The following is a 16,654-nucleotide window of genomic DNA, read 5'->3' as shown; positions in this document are numbered from 1 at the left end:
CCACCTGGCACTACCGCATCCTTGCCTCTTCGTTTTTTAATAATTGCTTTTCAGTGGACCTTGTTATGAAACATTTCAGAACCCAGCACAACAGCAACAGAGAAACCTTTCAAGTCATCCAAACTGAGTGCTTCATATGCTGAGGATAATAATTTCCTTTCTAGGTGATCATTAAGTGACAGACACCTGATCCAAATTGTAAGAAATGCTTTGCTGTTCTCTGAACTCGAGCTGGAAGCCGACTAGCTTCCATCTGAGAACTTGCATTTCTTTACACCCACTCTCTGCCACAAGGAAGGGAACCCCTGGCTACAGTTACACCAGCCTACAACTTAAAAAAAACACCACAAACACATACTTCGATAACATTCTAAAATATTACACGTCCTTTAAACTTAGCTTCGTTTTTGTAAATTACTGCCACTGAACCAAAATGCCGAAGACTTTAAAAAAGAACTTCAAACAACTAGAAAAAAAAATGTATCTCAGTAAGTAGACAGACTTCTCTCTCTTATGTGGCAACCCACGAAGTAAAGACGGAGACAAAGATCAAGAGGGAGCACACACAGGTTTACTAAAACTCACAGATGCTTGTAGTCTCAGCAGCAGTAATTTCTGTTTTAGATCTGTTTAGCCTCAGAGCAGCTACGCTTATCAGCAGCACTAGGGATTCCCGAGACTAGCAGTGCAGAACCAGCACAACAGGTGCTCTAACGCACCCACACCTATTTACAGGTTGTCAGCTCTGGCTAGGAAGGCTGAGGAGTTTTGGTGCCCACCAGCATCGGTACGCAGAGCTCCGGCAGTGCACCTGGGTCAGGACAGCAACAAGAGGGGGTGGGAGGAAAGGCAGGATCACATCCTCTGTGTGCTCTGCCGAAAACGTGCCCAAGCACAAAAGGCATCAGCTGGCGTTTCCTAATTAATTGTAAGAATGTTTGGATCTGGTGACCTTCTGTAAGAAGTTTCTGAACCAGCACTGGTTGAAATCTCCAAGACAACTGGTAAGCACAATCGTATGCCTGGGCACGGTAAAGGTTTTACAGCACTTATTCATTCCGCAAACTGAAACCAGCGGCTCCAAAGCAAATGAGAGTCAGAACGCCCCGGCGCTGCAGCTCCCCCTCGGGCCCCCAGGTTCTTTCCTGTGTGAAATGAGGGGGCAGGCGGGGCAGGCAGACGCTCAGCAAACCTTCCTTTTTGTGTCCCCGCACTCCTTCCCCCCAGGGATCCCACCTCCAGCAGCTCCTGTTTTCTGCTCCTCTTCCTGTGTTCTTTCAGCTCACGCTTCTCACTCGGTTCTCCATGGCCACGACTTCAGCAGCTCGTGACGAAGCAGAGCAAGCAGGGCGTTGTGGCCAGCTCCACGCCTCCTGCTCGCCGTTCCTGCAACTGCACTGGGGCAGATTCAGAACACGCCAGCACAACCCACGAGTCAGGGTTAGAAGTGCCTGAAGGAGCAGCGAGCACAACGAAGGTCGTCTTAAGTTATTTCTGCTCTAAGCCAGTTCTTCTCAGAAACAGGTCGAATGCTACTCGCCTTTAAGGCAGAAGATGCATTTGATTTGGTAATTCTGCTATCCCAGAAAGACAAGCAGATTCTCCTTCCCCTTTTTTCATCACTATGGCAACCCTCTAAGATACTGGAATCTATTGCTGAAATGGATAGGAAGGTAAGAGCATTTCGCTCTCCTCTCACAAGCCAAGAAATTTACAAACTTCCAAGCTGAAAAAATTAAAAACCCTGCGTTTAGCTGGCTTGGACAAGATGAGACATCTCATGCTGCAATGCTTTGGGCAGCAGCTGTAGGAGGTACTTCCCTTTGTTTTGCTTTCCAGTTATTTTCAGAGCAGAACAGCAATTAAATTTCCTCCAGTTCCTGGAGTTTCATAGATATTATACATCGAGTCTGCGACCAAATCTATGTACTTCATTCAGTGGTGTAACTCAGAGCCGATGCGACAGAGATGTGTGTTCAGGCATCTAATTCAAAGGTAAGTCAGGACCAGGCTGCATCTTAACACCACACCGTATCTCCTTCTTTTAAAGCTTACTTTCTTCCTCCCCTCTGTACTACTGCTGACACACCACAGCATTTCTTCCTCCAACCTGCATCAAGGAGCTACTCCCTTTGTACACTAAGTGTCTGGGCCATTAATAAACCCTGTCCTTTCCTCCTACTCGAAGTTTTTATTAACTATCCCTTCACCTCTGCCACTCCAGCCAGTTCTCTTTCAGGCAGTTACTTCATTACCACTTATTCCTCCGAGGCTCCCAAGACATGCAAGCAACACAACACGCTGCAAAAATCATTCACTGCTCACTATTCAAAATCCACTTTTTAAACTTCCCGTCCAATAATGCTGTCATAAATCACAGATGTGTGTGTGTGTATATATATGTAAGGATATTTCTGCTCCTTGCTACCCTTTTTCCTTTGGGAAACTATGCTCTCCTCTGTCACCCTTAACCCATCTTTCACACCAGGGTTTCCAGACTTAATAAAAGGTCTGGCAGGACAGACTGAAGCTGCTATTAGTTTTCTTGCAAGAGAGAAAGCTGTCCTCATTTGCAGGCACAAAAACACCCCAAGGAGCAGCACCTACCTCTGACAATGCTCCTGCTTTTCTATCCTGTAACATCACTGCCTGTGTAAAGTTACAAAAAAGTGAAAGCTCTGCTTTTTCTTTTCTTTTCCTTTTTTTTGAATTAGTTGGTCCTACCAGATCAGTTCAAAAAGCCCCCAAGTTAAACGTTGATTTTCAATAAGTTTTGAATGACTGACTCTTCTGCACAAAAATGGAAAAATATTTAAAAACAAACAAACAGAACCAAATAAATTAGGACCGGCCTGACATTAGAAAAAAATATTGAAAGGTTGATAGGAGAATCAAAGCAACAGGGGTTCAGGGGAAAATACACTTGGCTGAAGTAATCTGGTTATGATTCAATCCTGTAAACTAAAAATAAAAGTTATCATTAGTATTCAGTTCTGTATCTACACGATTTATATCTCGAAAACAGTCCTAGAAAGAAAGGAAGTAAGCTAGACAAGCTTGGCTGGACTGTCTTTGAAACTGTGAACGTGCAAAGTGATTGAACAACAAATCTGAGCTCTTAGCATGCCAACAGGAGGTCAGAAAAGATGACTGGGGGAGCAGAAAGTGACATCTTCATGCTTCTGGCTTGATGTGAATGTTACTGTAATGATGACAATTCATGCTGCATTAGTTCTTCACGACTGATACGTGGACATGACAGGATTCAGAAAGGCCTCGAACTATTCAAAGGACTAATAGTCTAATTGCAGTCTAATAGCCTAATTTACTTAGCTCATTATTTACACTTATTCATTTGTTTAGCTTATTATGGCAAGCACTGAAATGATCCTAAAGTACCACTTTTGGGAATAGAAAGGTGACAACACAAAGATCTGCTATCTAGCAAAAACTTCTTAAAAGGTTAAGATCTGAAGTTTTACAGCTTAAACCAAGAACAAGGAAAAAATGCAAGTGCCCAAATGCCACTGAAATTCTTAAGTTTGTATTTACCTTTTCTCTAAATAGAGTGTACTCCTACTTCTAAACAGGAATTAATTCACAAAAGCTGCATGGCCTGTGAGGTTGACCTTGGGTCACTCGTTTTTATGTGCTTTGCCCTTTATAAAATGGAACCTACTGATAGCGAATGAGCAGCTCTCTTGGCTAGAGACAATGCAAAAAGGCGAGAACAGCTTATCTCGGGAAGCAAAAATGATGCAATGGATGGACCACACTGCCAAGCCCACTGACCAGCCTCAGAGAAGAGCACCAAAGCCCTGTTAGAGCACGGCTCCAGCTGATGGTTCTGCTCAGGACAGGGCAGCAGCGATGTGGGGTCCTCAGGCTGATGGGGACTGCAGGGTCGCTCCTCCCTTCCCCAGATCAATTCTTCTCTGACTGCTTTAGAATCCACCAGCCAATTTGGCCCATTTTTGTGAAGGCCTCGCAGATAATTAAGTTCGTAACACTGCAGAGCAGACAGACGGACAGGTAAATGATGACTCTCCGATGAACATCGCCGTGAAGCAGAGGCACAAAGGACTCTGCCATTTCCCATTGTGCTCGGCCGCAGACAGGCAGCGTCTCCCAGGCTCTGAATGAGCCCCCATTATTGCCGGTTTTGTCCTGTCAGCACATCGGAAAGATTATCTGAGGACGCGGCAGGGAGCTGGAAGCAGGATGGGAGGCGTTCACGAGACCCGTGGGGCGGAGGACCACAAAGCGTGGCAGTGTAGGGCCACTGCTTGGCAGTGGGAAGACAGCCAGGGGAGAGCCTCTAACTGCTCCTCTTCCTCCTCATCTCACCAAACAGGAAGACAAAGACAGCGTTTTAGTGAGCTAACACCATCCTTATATTATTCTGGATCTAGGCTATGATAGAAAAGCTAAAATCGATGTTAACTCTAAGCCCCAGATTAATCATTTGAATTACCAGCTTTGAGAACAGAACCTGCACGCTACAATCAAGGAAAGAGGAGAGACCAGCGGCATCCCAGGTGTGATCTGGGTTGATAAAGGGACAGATTGCCACAAACTACCAGCGTTGAAGAGCTGCACACACAAGAGCTTGGCTGCTCGGCAGCAAGATCTGCACTGAGACCTCTGCCACTCACTGCTGCTCTCTTCTACATCTCCCAATCTGTGAGGATGTTCCCCTTGCTTTCTCCTGCTTATCACTGCAAGAACCCGCTGATAAATAACAGGCTGAATGCTGAACAGATAACTATTTCCACCTTTCCAAAGCTATCTGTGAACTATGATAAAGTTTTCTGAATGTTTGAACTACAACTTTAAGGTTATACCACTATCAAGAGCCTTAGGTTGACTGAGCACCTGTGCACTACGCACGAACATCCTGAAGAAAAGAATCCAACCCTTCTAGAGCCATTACTACTCAATATCTCATGTGCTTCATGCAAAATCCCCTATTACCTCACCAGTATGTAAGGGGCATTATTTTTTCCCTTTTTTTTTTTCTTATAAAAAAAAGAGAAACAACTGGCATAGAATGGAAATTCTGCACTTCCCATTATGTCCCACAGATCCAGGACTTGTCCTTTGGGTTTGGCATGCACAGAATCATGTCATATGGAGAAACAGTCTCCTGCTCATGCCACCAAGCTACTGCTGCCAACAGTCAGTAGGGGACAGGGATGATCCAGAACTTCTGCTCTTGCTGCCACCAAGCCACGCAGACCCACACACCCTTCAGTCTCTCCTGTGGGCCTCACAAAAGCAGACACTTAACTCTGTTACTGGGCTGAGCCTTCAAAGCCTTTGTCATCGAATTATTAAATCTACTCCAAATCTCAGCTTTCAACACTCAAGTTGGTTACAAAGCTCAGCATTTTGTCCCCCCTTCTCCCTTCCCACCCATGGATGTGTTTTTGCTACCAAAGACGGCGTCACCTTGCTTTGTTTAAATCACTCAAATAAGTTAGGGTAAGCTTTTTAATAAGTAAGCTTTCTTGTGATCTTCCTTATCCTCTCAAGGTAAGGAAATGGAGCACTCAGGTGTCTCAGACGCTCACAAATCATCGATTACAGTTACACAAAGCACTGGGAATGCTGGAGCAGATCTGCTGTAATGGAGGAACGTCAGGAAACCCGACTGACGGACACCAGCTGCCTCTGACACGGCCAGGAAGCACCAGCGAGGGAGGACAGAACGGTGGGTTTCTGCCTTCTGGCCCCACAACTGGCTCCAAGGTGCATTCAGCCCGTGCACGTCCCAGAGCTCCAGGGAGCAGGCAGCAGCCTCCCAGTGCCGATCCCTCCTCGGCTGCTCTGCCTGCACACCCAGGGCATGCACCGAGCCGTCCACGCGCCGAGGACTTCGCACTTTGGACTCTTATCGCCCTCTGGCATGAAGCACAAATCTCTAACACGAAGCAAGGTCCACCTCGCTGATTAAGGCTCTCGGAGAAGTGTAAAAGATAGGTCCGTTGGGAATTTGTGTTCAATTGCAAAGTGGGAAAGACAGGCTTTCTTTACTACGTTGGCATCATCTTGTATCTGTTTACTGACAAAAAAAAGACGTAAGCCTCTGCTAATTGCTGTTTCATCCTATAGTACTGTGTTCCAAAAGAAAAGTCACCATGGTGCTTGGAATGTAAATGCCAGAGGGACAGATGGAGAAGCAAGGAAAAGATTAATCATTTTATGGCAGAGGGCCAATGGCGTTACCAAAAAAAAAAAAAAAAAAAAAAAAAAAGAGAGAGAGAGAGAGAGAGAAAATAATTCAATTTAAGTGCAAGAACAGTGGCCATCCTATTATCTAAATTTAGGTGAGAGCTCCTCACCTAAACCCATCTGGCAGCTTGACAAAAATACCTCTTCGGAAATATTCACTTTTATAGTCAGTTAACAACAGGGCTGCCTAAAATGGAAAAAGAAAAAAAAAAAAAAGGAAAAAAAGGTGTGTGCACACAACTTTTCAGGAATCTATTTTGGGAATTAAATCAGGATCTGGTTTCTGGCTAGCAGTGTGCAGAGGAAGCGTACCTTGCACTGAAAGTCTCCGCTCTCCTGGTCTTTACGCTAGCTGCTGTTACAAAAAAGCCTATTGAAATAGGTCTGTGAAGGTTCTAGAGCATCTTGCTCTTCAGTAGCAAAATAACTCAAAGAAAAATACTCAGACCCAGGAATAATTGTAATTTACTTCACCCTTTATTACAGGATGAAAGGTTTAGTGAAGCTAGAAATAAAATCTTAAAAATCCCATTAAGACGAAACCAGGTGTTTTATTACCACTTGTAATAACATTTGAAAACCTCTTCCAAGGTTTTTTCAGGAGGTCAAAGACAAATTTACATATTACAAGGCAACAAAAATCTCTTAAAAGTATGTACAAATATTTCTGCATTGTTACTGAAATGCAAAGGTCAGAATTTTGTGGAAAATGCTCTTTACAAATGCCTATTATGCAGTAAAAAATTCTTAATGCATTTAACTAGAAATTATCCTGTCTCAGGAAAAAAAAAAAAATCACATGCTTGCACTGTATGCCTGCATAAGGAAAACATCTCCAAACTTCTTTTGGGAAAGGTCAGCTCAAGCCTGAGTGCTGATAAAATGGAATATACCACTGGAAGAATCAAAGCTTTTGTGTTACTGAGCATCACTGCTGCGCATCTTGCTTTGCAGAGAGTAACCTTTGCAAATAAAAAAAAAAATATCAAACCTTTAATATATATATAGCCATGAATGATCAATGTATTCTAATTGCCTCAAGAGCTTTTATGATTACCAAGCAGAAAAAAGTGGCTTTCTTCTGAAGTTTTCTTACTACATAAGGAACAGAAAGTTAACCAGACCCACATCGAAAGCAGTAGCTGAAGAGGTTTCAAAGGTTTGCTGCATCAAGTCTTTTCTTTTTTCTTTCTCTCTCAGAGAAAGTTACTCAACACTTAAAACAGGATTTTGAAGGACTGAAATTCAACTAAGCTACACCCACAGAAACACCTGAGAGAATATTCACAGGCCAAAATCTTTCTGAGTTACCAACAGAAGAGACACCAGGTTTCCTGCAGCACATCCACAGTGACATGGAAGCAGAACGCTGTGCCACAGCTCAACCCAAACGTCCCCTCCACTCCCTGTGGAGGCAGTAGCAATATTTAAGATGGATTTTTTTCACATTTATCACCAAGAAGCTGTCTGAAGATGCGTTATCGGGCATCTTGTGTGACAGGATACTCCATTATTCTTCCCTGTATCATATTATATTCCCCGTATTATATGGGGAAGAGGCAGCAGCAGCTCTAGAGAGCAACAGCAATGGGAAAAGTGCCTCCAAAACACCGTGGAGAGGGGCATTCAGCTTCCCTTCCTCACAGCAGTTTCAGTTTCCTTTCCTCACAGCACGTACTCTTCTTGGCAAACATGAACCATAACGGAGGAGTGGTTACACTAAGGGAAAAATTGTGTTTCTACAACTAATAGATAATTATTGTATTTCAATCCACAACCAGAGGAAAAAGGAAATCAAAACAGGCAAGAAACTAGTTTATGCTATAAGTTACCATAAACACATTAAAAAAGTCAATATAGTTTACTCAAAACAACCACTTAGCACAAATATCATAGCGTGACATTAACAGTAACTCGAGAGAAACCTAACTATAAATATTTTATACTGTTGAAATAATTTTTAAGTGATAGTTTTAAGATCCAAATGTGTTTATTTTGAAACACCACACTGGTATGAAGAGCCACCCTGAAATCTCCAGCTTTTCTGTAGAAATACTCTTCCCTGAGAACTTCTGTGAAGCTACCGAGGCTTCTCAAAAGGTTTTAAATAGGGGGATGGCCACCTTTAGGACAGGCGTGTAAGCTGAACAGCGAGAACCAACCCATCCTGCACACGCACGGCTCCCTGGTGTCACCCGTGGTGGCGTTTTCCAGCCGGAGCAGCACAGCAACACGCCGAGGACGCGATCCTGCCCGACCCAGCAGCTTACACACCCAGTTCGGGAGTGAAATCCCAGGTGTCAGGCTCATCATGGTCTGACCCCTCCGCTTCCAGGGGACAAAGATCCTCCCGTCTTAAAGAGGGTTATTTTATTTAGCCAAATTGCCGAGAGTATCAAAGGGCGTTTGTTCCGGTTTGTTTGCTCATAAAACCCATTTAGAAAAGGAGCTGGTAGGGACAGGTAATGCTATGCTGCAGCCGTTCTCAGAGAACAAAAACTTTGCCTGCCCCAAGCCAGCAGCGTTTCTTGGAGGAGGCCGAGTAACCTATTTACACTCTCCTCTAAAAGCCTTCTTCATGGATCTTTTTGGCAAGGACCTCTTATATTTAACACGCCTAATTTTCATCATGATACATGCTAGAACAAAGACCCTCACGAGTCCCTTTTATGGTGCAGCATGCTTCTAATTTTGCTGAACTAAAGCAGGTACATACGCCTAACAAAGAAACAAAAAACAGGTATTGAGCCTGGTGCTTTGGGGCCCGAGCATCGGTAGACCACCTTTCCAGACGTGACCCACACGTAGTCCCTGTAGTGTCAGGAGGCCAAAAAACAACCACGAGAACACACCAGCAGACGTCCTCGTCCATCTAAATCTCAATCCTACACACTAGTGCTGGTCTTGAAGTCAAACCCATCACTGGGATTCCATGGGAGCACTTACAAGGCAAACAACAGGCTTAGCACGCCGCTTCCCTCCCCGGTCACAGCAATTTCTCCAGTAATTATTCTCTGCTGCAGAGGCAAGAAGGGGAAGGGTGGGGAGGAGGAACGAGCATGGCCCATGGACAAATCTAGAGCAGGCAAACCCTCCACCAATGCCACACGCAAATGAAATTACGCTTCCGAACACAAAACAACAGGTATTTCCTCAGAACATTAGCGTTCACAAGGAGGAAGGAAAATGCTATTATATTCTGCCATTATTTAGACTCAGCCCTGCACAGTAACCAGCAATCGTGTCAGTAAGGAGCTGAGGATTTTAATTGAGAAATGGGAGAATGTGTGTATTCAAACACCTTTTCTAGTTTACATTTAACTTAAAAAACAATGAAAAGTAGCCTGCCCACTACGAAGTAGACTCGGGCACGCACTGCGTAGCCGCTTGTACTGAATCCAACCCCTCTAGCTAAGTGAAGAGATTTCAAAACGTTAACATCACTCTCTCAAAAGAAACGTCATTTTTTGTCCAGCAGTGGAAGCCGTCCCATCTGCACTTTGGGTGTTCTCTCAGGGGAAGCAGCAAGGAGCACCACCTCCATTTCTTGCTCCTGGTCAGCTTCTCGGAGCACACCATGCCATGCAGAATTTTCAAAGTTCCTTGCATTGCCTTTTTTCTCAGAAAACAGACCACCAGCATTTCATTTTCAGACCGTAACGCGGCTGTTCTGACACCTCTCTGTATAGACTTCCAACTACATGATGCACAATGTCATCACAGCTCCCTGTCAAGCACAACGATGAAGTGCATTATTAACTACAGAAAAGATTTTCTGGAGCTCTTAAAAGGTCTTATCATTGGAAACACTCCTGCCCAGTAGGATCTATGGGTATGACTGGGCCCTAGTAGGAATACTACAAAAAAGACATTCCCGTCTGAATGAAATAACCAGCCGTTTTGTAACTTCCACATTTAACACCAACATTTAAACAGGCAGGTTCTCCTCTCTTAGGGAGAGATATTTTCACCTGTATATTGGAAAAAAAACAAATGATGAACAGCAGCAGGAAGCTATGTGAAAAACAGTCTAAAAATGAGAAAGAAATCAATAATAAGAAGGACATGGAGGTTTATTTTATAAATAAAATTTTAATTTAACATTTTAATAAGCTTTTTGAAACAACACTGCTTTTAACCTGTGGCTTCCACAAAAACTGGTGGATCTCTTAATTTGACTTATAAAACCTTCTTTCATGTCAACTCCTAAGAAATAAACCCTACTCCAATGACAAGAATTGAAGGATTACAAGGCCCTAACCAGTATGAGTGAGAGCTGGTGATAAAATCCTTAATGGCTGCGTTACTGCACTAGGAGATAATGGCACAACTCCACTCTGCAAAGATACCGTACTGCACTTCTCTCAGCTGGACGATAAGCCAGAGCAGGTTTACCAACGCTGTTTTTTTGTTTTTTTTTTTTAGCTCCCCAAGCTGGAAGCAGAAGGAGAGGAAACGAAGCGGTGGTTTTCCCCTGTGCAGGCTGACTGCTCTCTTTCGCAAATTCTTTTGACTTGCAGCAGCAGTCAGACCGAACACAGGTACCTGCATAAACACATGCAGAGGACAGAAGCCAAGTGACTATCGCTTCAGAGATCTTCAATGACATTGCACAACTGCAAATGAAATTTAACTCAGGTACTAGAAATAGGAAACAATTTCCGGTGCCAGGAGGAATACCTGTGGTAGGAGAGCTTTTTAAGTCACCAAATCTCTTTGGCGTATTAAAAGTCAAGTCATCTGTGAAGTACCACTTTACACGGTCATGTTTCAAAACAAAACTGTGTTACAGAGATTTTAATTCTACTACGAGTCGGTGAGTTTTGCTGTTACGTGTTTCGATGTATTTATATCCTGCTTCTGCTTGTTATTATTATAAAAGCACTTGTCTCTTCTGAGTAAAAATGTTGTTTTGGTGATAAAGTTGTTGACCAGGGAACCAAGGAAGTGGTCGAGTCTGTAACTTCATGAAGAGCCCACAGAAACTGGGAAGCAGCATTAGGTAGAACATGATTTGGGCTGGCTATCTGAGCTTGCCAGAGGCATGGCCTGCTAGGAGGCAGTCAGCTTGGCAGCCGACTCCGGACAACTTAGAGGATCAGCAGCAAATTACGCGCAAGTCACGTTAAAACAATTCAGGCAGATCCAGACAGATTGAGGCTCACCAGAGAAACAAACAGCACCAGCAGTTTGCTCAAACAAACAGAACTGCAACGGAACGAGAACATCTTCAGCTGACTTAATTCACAATCAGCAAGCGTATCTAAATCTGGTACTTAGAAATATCAATTGGGTAACCTGTTTAAATAGCCTGCTTTATTTTTTTTTCCCCATTACAAGTTTTCCTTCCTACAGATTCCTCAAAACAGACTCAACCACCATAACTACGTATGCAGGAGAAGCCTAGTATCACAATCCTTGCTCTTTAAAGTCATTCATTATCTTGCTACATTTCCTGACAGTTACTATCCAACACCGAAACATCACTGAGCAAACAGCCATGGGGAGCAAAGCCATGGATCTGGTGTTCAAGGCACACGCAGACACGTACACCCAGCACTGAAACAGCAAGTAACAGAATCCAGTTCTTCGACAGCTCAGCAACAGGAAGCGAGACAACTGCTTATTCTCTCGACAGACATAAACAAGGATTTTACTGTTTTCTGAACGTCACTTCTGGTAAGAATTCCTCCTCCTCTTTTATCTTAAACTTCTACTGCCACTTGCACTGCCACGTAGCTATTTTGACTGAAATGAAGTTAAAAACACAAACTATTCAAATTAATTATGGTAAGATACAGTTAATAGACAAGATTACAGAGAAACCTAGTATATTAAGACCTATTTTTCACAAAGTTGGTGACATTTTGAAGCCGTAAGATTTTGGTGTCAAATCTGTTACAGGTACCAACTTCCAGGAAGAGGTGTGTGTGTGTGGGGGGGGAGGTCAAGCACATTACACACAAGCAGGGAGACCACATCACTCACGCACACTTTGACCTCTGTATCAAAAGCACTGCTACTAGATCACTTCCTGAAACACTACACTGGAAGACCTGCCGACCAGATCACCATTTCTCTCACTTCCTGCTTGCCGCGCAGGTTCCAGCTTATATCAGCACAAATATTTTCCTTCAGAATTTTCACAACGCACATAATGAGGTTACCTACAAGCTACAGCCTCAGAAAGACGTTTTACTGAAAACCACTAATGCTGGAATCCTCGTAACCAGGTATAAAAATAACCAACCATTTTCTCCTGATTGACGTGTTTATAGCTTCAGACTAAGATCTGACCAAACAATTACTTCCATTTATTGCCCATATAGAGCCCAATAATGTTTGACTAAACTGCATCTTTCGGAAAGGAAACTAATCTCGAGGTAGGTTTAGTAGTCCTATAAAGGCAAACACATTGAAAGGAACTCCCAGACAAGCTCAAATTTCAGGTTTCAAGCAGTGGCTTCCACAGATCAGACACACGCAGCTTCAGATTGTTTCTGCTGTTGGGTACCTGCATACCCTTATTTGAGCGAGACAGCTCTGAAGTTACTGAAGAAAAGGTGATTCCTTCTGCAGGATCGTAGAGAGGCATTATGTCTCAGAAACATACGTAATCGAAAACACCAAAGAGTCCTACTCACCTCAATGGGACTCTACTGCTTCTTAATGGAAAGAGCTAAAGCAGCAATTAGGTGAATCACTGGCAAAAACTCTTACCAGGGTACAGAAAAGAGATTGGAGAACCATCCAAAATAAATAGAAACTTTCTGAAGCTCTCTTCTGGTTTTCTACAGGCTTTGATAGTAGCAGTAGGAAGAAGGGAATGCATCTCAGCGAGAGACTATATGCCATCTAATCTCCAGAAACACAACTTCAAGCTCTAGCTGCCAGCCACAACAAACTTCATGCAGGCCTCATCTCCCTCATTTGGAAAAGAGGGACTCTCAGGGCAACAGAAGAGCATTAGGCACAGAACACGCTCGCAACAAAGTGCTCATTTCTATGGAAACAATAAGCCATCTGCTTAGCTTTGCTACCCCTTAAGATGTTCAAAAACTGGCAACCTTCAATCTTTTGAAACAACCCTAATTTAAGGAGATTTTCTAGATGGTTTTCTAGATGGTTTGAACACATTTTCTGGACCTCATGGACTTTAAAGAAAACAAATTACAACAAAAAGAGGCAATTCTACTCCTGTTAGAAGTCACAGTGACAAGACAACCCACCCCTCTACCGCTACCACATGATACTTGTTCAAAGAAGAATTCTTCTGCTCTTTGAATCTGATTTCTTGAAGAACTTCAACCCAAATGAAAACTATTTTTGTGGCATTCATTGTCCAAGAAAACAGGGCCATAATCCCAAAGTTACAAGCAAAACTGTTTCAGGAGAGGAGTCTGGAAGTGAACTGAGCAGAGAGATAATGTAGCATAAAAAAGGTTTCCTCAGAGGTTTCCAGAATAACTCAGATGGGTCAAAATCACAAGGCAGGCACTCTACACAAACCTGAAAATGCAAATTGCACAGTCATGGCCAGCAAAGAATTGAAATCCTTGCTATAGCAAGCTGCTGTATCTTTCATTCACAAAATATTTTCAGTGCCTACCCCATTCCCTATTTCCAAAAATATTCCAGGCTATCAAGAACATGCTACGTACTCCCTAGAAAACATGACTATGACTTCAATAGCTATCATTTTACTTGTATTGACAGGTTGCTTCTTCTGGAGGATCATATGAAATATGAGAAATCTTTTGCTCATGTCTCTACAGACTGAATAAATGCTTTGCTTTAATCTCTCCCTACTGATGGGGAAGCATTAGCCCTGATGCCAGCACCTCACAGCCTTCTGATGTTGAGACTCAGCTATTTTTCATTCCATTTTCATTTGCTTAAAGTTTATCTGCCACCTTCAGCTTACGCAAGCACGTGCATCATGAGTTTGAGTTACCATGAATTTCTGGCCTGCTTCTCATTGTCAAGAGCTGCCTTAAAATGACAAGTCCAGCTTAAAAGGAACAGTATTGGCTTAAGGTACTCTAGGTGAAGTGACTCCCAGTTGCTTCTGAGAGCAGGTGAAAAGAGAGGGTTATTTTTGGTTAATCCCTCTTACTAGGGAGAATTGGTACAATTGGTATATTTTTATACAAATATAACACAAGGAGGAAAAAATAGAAAAAGCAAAAACTTACGCAATGGACTTTCCTTGATTAGTCACTTACTTAAAAAGGGTTAGAACAAACCACCACGGAAGCAAGGTCTCCACCAGCAGCCCTGGGTCCCGAACTACGCAGGGTCACGGGACTGCTACGCACTGCACGTAAACGTGCTGAGCTAAGGAAAACAGGCCTGCTAGCTTTACCTACAACAGATTCGGTGGGTTAAGCAAGTCCCAACCGTCCAGCAGCTCCCCCCAACTGCCCCAGGAACATCGGGGCACGGCAGAGCGCATGTCTGGGAAGCCTGGTGCAGCACAGCAGCCCAGGCACAGCCTGCACAGCTCTAGGAACCTGCATGGAGATGGTTCAGACCACAGGGATTTCCAGAGACAACGCAGATTTGCAAGAGAGCTCTCGTGCCCTCCATCTGCATGTGCTTGCAGCTCTGTCAGTGGATTAAAGAAAGTAAACCAAGCAGAGGGGCTGCAATCTTACCTAGCTATCAGGATGCTGAAAATCCTGAAATAGAACAATTAGACTGGAAATAAAAGAAATCAATCAGTGATGCACATCACTTAGAAATCAATCAGTGATGCACATCACTTAAACATAATGAGAAAATCTTGGTTTAGGACTACTTCTTTTCAAAAAATGAAAATCTGCATTTGTATTTCCCACCTCCTTCCCTTAAGATACATTGCTATAGTTACCAGCTAGAGAATTTGTTTCCTGCCTTGATGCAGCTCTTCCAGCACACGGCAGCTACATTTTAAACAGTTTACTCCAGTTAGGCAAATCAGCTGCCTCACCATTTTAATTGCTACTCTTCAAATCTTTTTACAGCGTGCACATTAAGTGGTAAACATCAGGGAACAGGAGGTGAAAAAAAACCAACAAACTAACCCACATTCTCCTTCAGCAGAAATTTCAGTTTCAGAACAGACAAACCCACTGAAATATTTACTTTTCTTAAAAGCCTTCATCACAACGGGAGTACCAATAAATGAAAAAAGCTAACATGAGCACCATTGATGGCCCTATTAGGACAACACGCTGGGGGACAGGAAAAGACTGAACAGGATGCCTGTCCTCAAATGCCAATGAGAAGAGGCAAAAAGGGAACGCTTCTGCTTGTGAAGAAGAAAATTCAGGGAGCAAACCAATCGTTCCAAAATTAAATGAAGTATTTGTGTAAAACATCTTTCCTGCTTGCTTGCTCTCTTACCAAAAGAAAATTAAGCTGTAAATAAAGTAAAACTTTTACAAAAATGCGATGCCTTTAAGCTTCATCTTGTTTGGCAAGAGATGGAGGTCTGGAAAAACACCAAGTCTTCTATTTTTTCAAGTTTGCCAAGGTTTTAAAATTGTTTTTTCTTCTTAAGTGCTAGCACTTTCACAGAAGTGCTGCTTTATCACTTATGCTCTGTTATTAAGTAGTCGTACCTTTTCAGTTTCTCCAAACAATTCTGCTTCTAAGGCCTCCTGAAAGCACTAATTTTGCTCTAACCTTTTGGAAATGCATCACCAGTGCTGAGCACAGCACTGCGTACAAGGAAGAACTACTGACGTGCACAATCGGGGTACTTCCACGACTCTTTTCCAACATAATCCATGCAAAATTAACTTTACTTCTTGAACCTGAATCACGCTGAAAACATGCAGACCATCTTCCTCAGCTGGTGAATCCCACTTGCAGCTGGCTTCAGGCTAAGACTGAAATCCTTGAAAAATGCAATTTGTTCTGTTCTATTCTAATCTATTCCTTACTGGGGTGGGGTTGCTTAAAAGAAACCGAGACATCACAGAGCCTCTCCCAGCAGAGCCATGTACATTCAGTCAGGTAAGACCTTAGGCAAGGCCCCTTGCTTGGGGGTATTCTACTTAAATTAGTTCACACCAAAAAATCAGTAGTTTCACTATGTAACTGTGCAGTGGCTAGGGAAAATCTACTCCTGAACTCAGATATCCATGAATTTACAGAAATCAGCTACACCAGGTAATCAGAATTTGTCACTCTTCCCCCAGATACAAAGAAAAAAGAAACAAAACTTATTTCTTTCTGTGCAGACCAATCCCTCCACATGGCAAATGTAACCGATTTGGATGCTAGAGACAGACACACTCACTTTTATGTGCTATGACCGTCACCCAGAGCACAGGCATCTCCTCCTTAAACAACAGGATCGCTTTCAGTGCCAGTGGAATGTTTCTTGTATTTTTATTTTCAAAAACTAAATGAACTGTGCAGTTCCACAATG

General features: G+C 43.0%; 1 protein-coding gene across 6 annotated transcripts in view; it reads right to left on the bottom strand.

Moving 5' to 3' along the window:
• Nucleotides 1–16,654, bottom strand: part of CREBBP (CREB binding lysine acetyltransferase) — a 95,115-nt gene that overhangs the window by 63,312 nt on the left and 15,149 nt on the right. The window lies entirely within an intron of this gene.

The sequence above is a fragment of the Netta rufina genome (assembly GCF_964035555.1).
Source record: "Netta rufina genome assembly, chromosome: 15".
Classification (NCBI taxonomy): domain Eukaryota; kingdom Metazoa; phylum Chordata; class Aves; order Anseriformes; family Anatidae; genus Netta; species Netta rufina.
Note: the sequence above shows the minus strand (reverse complement) of the source record. Positions and strands in the feature narration are given on the sequence as shown.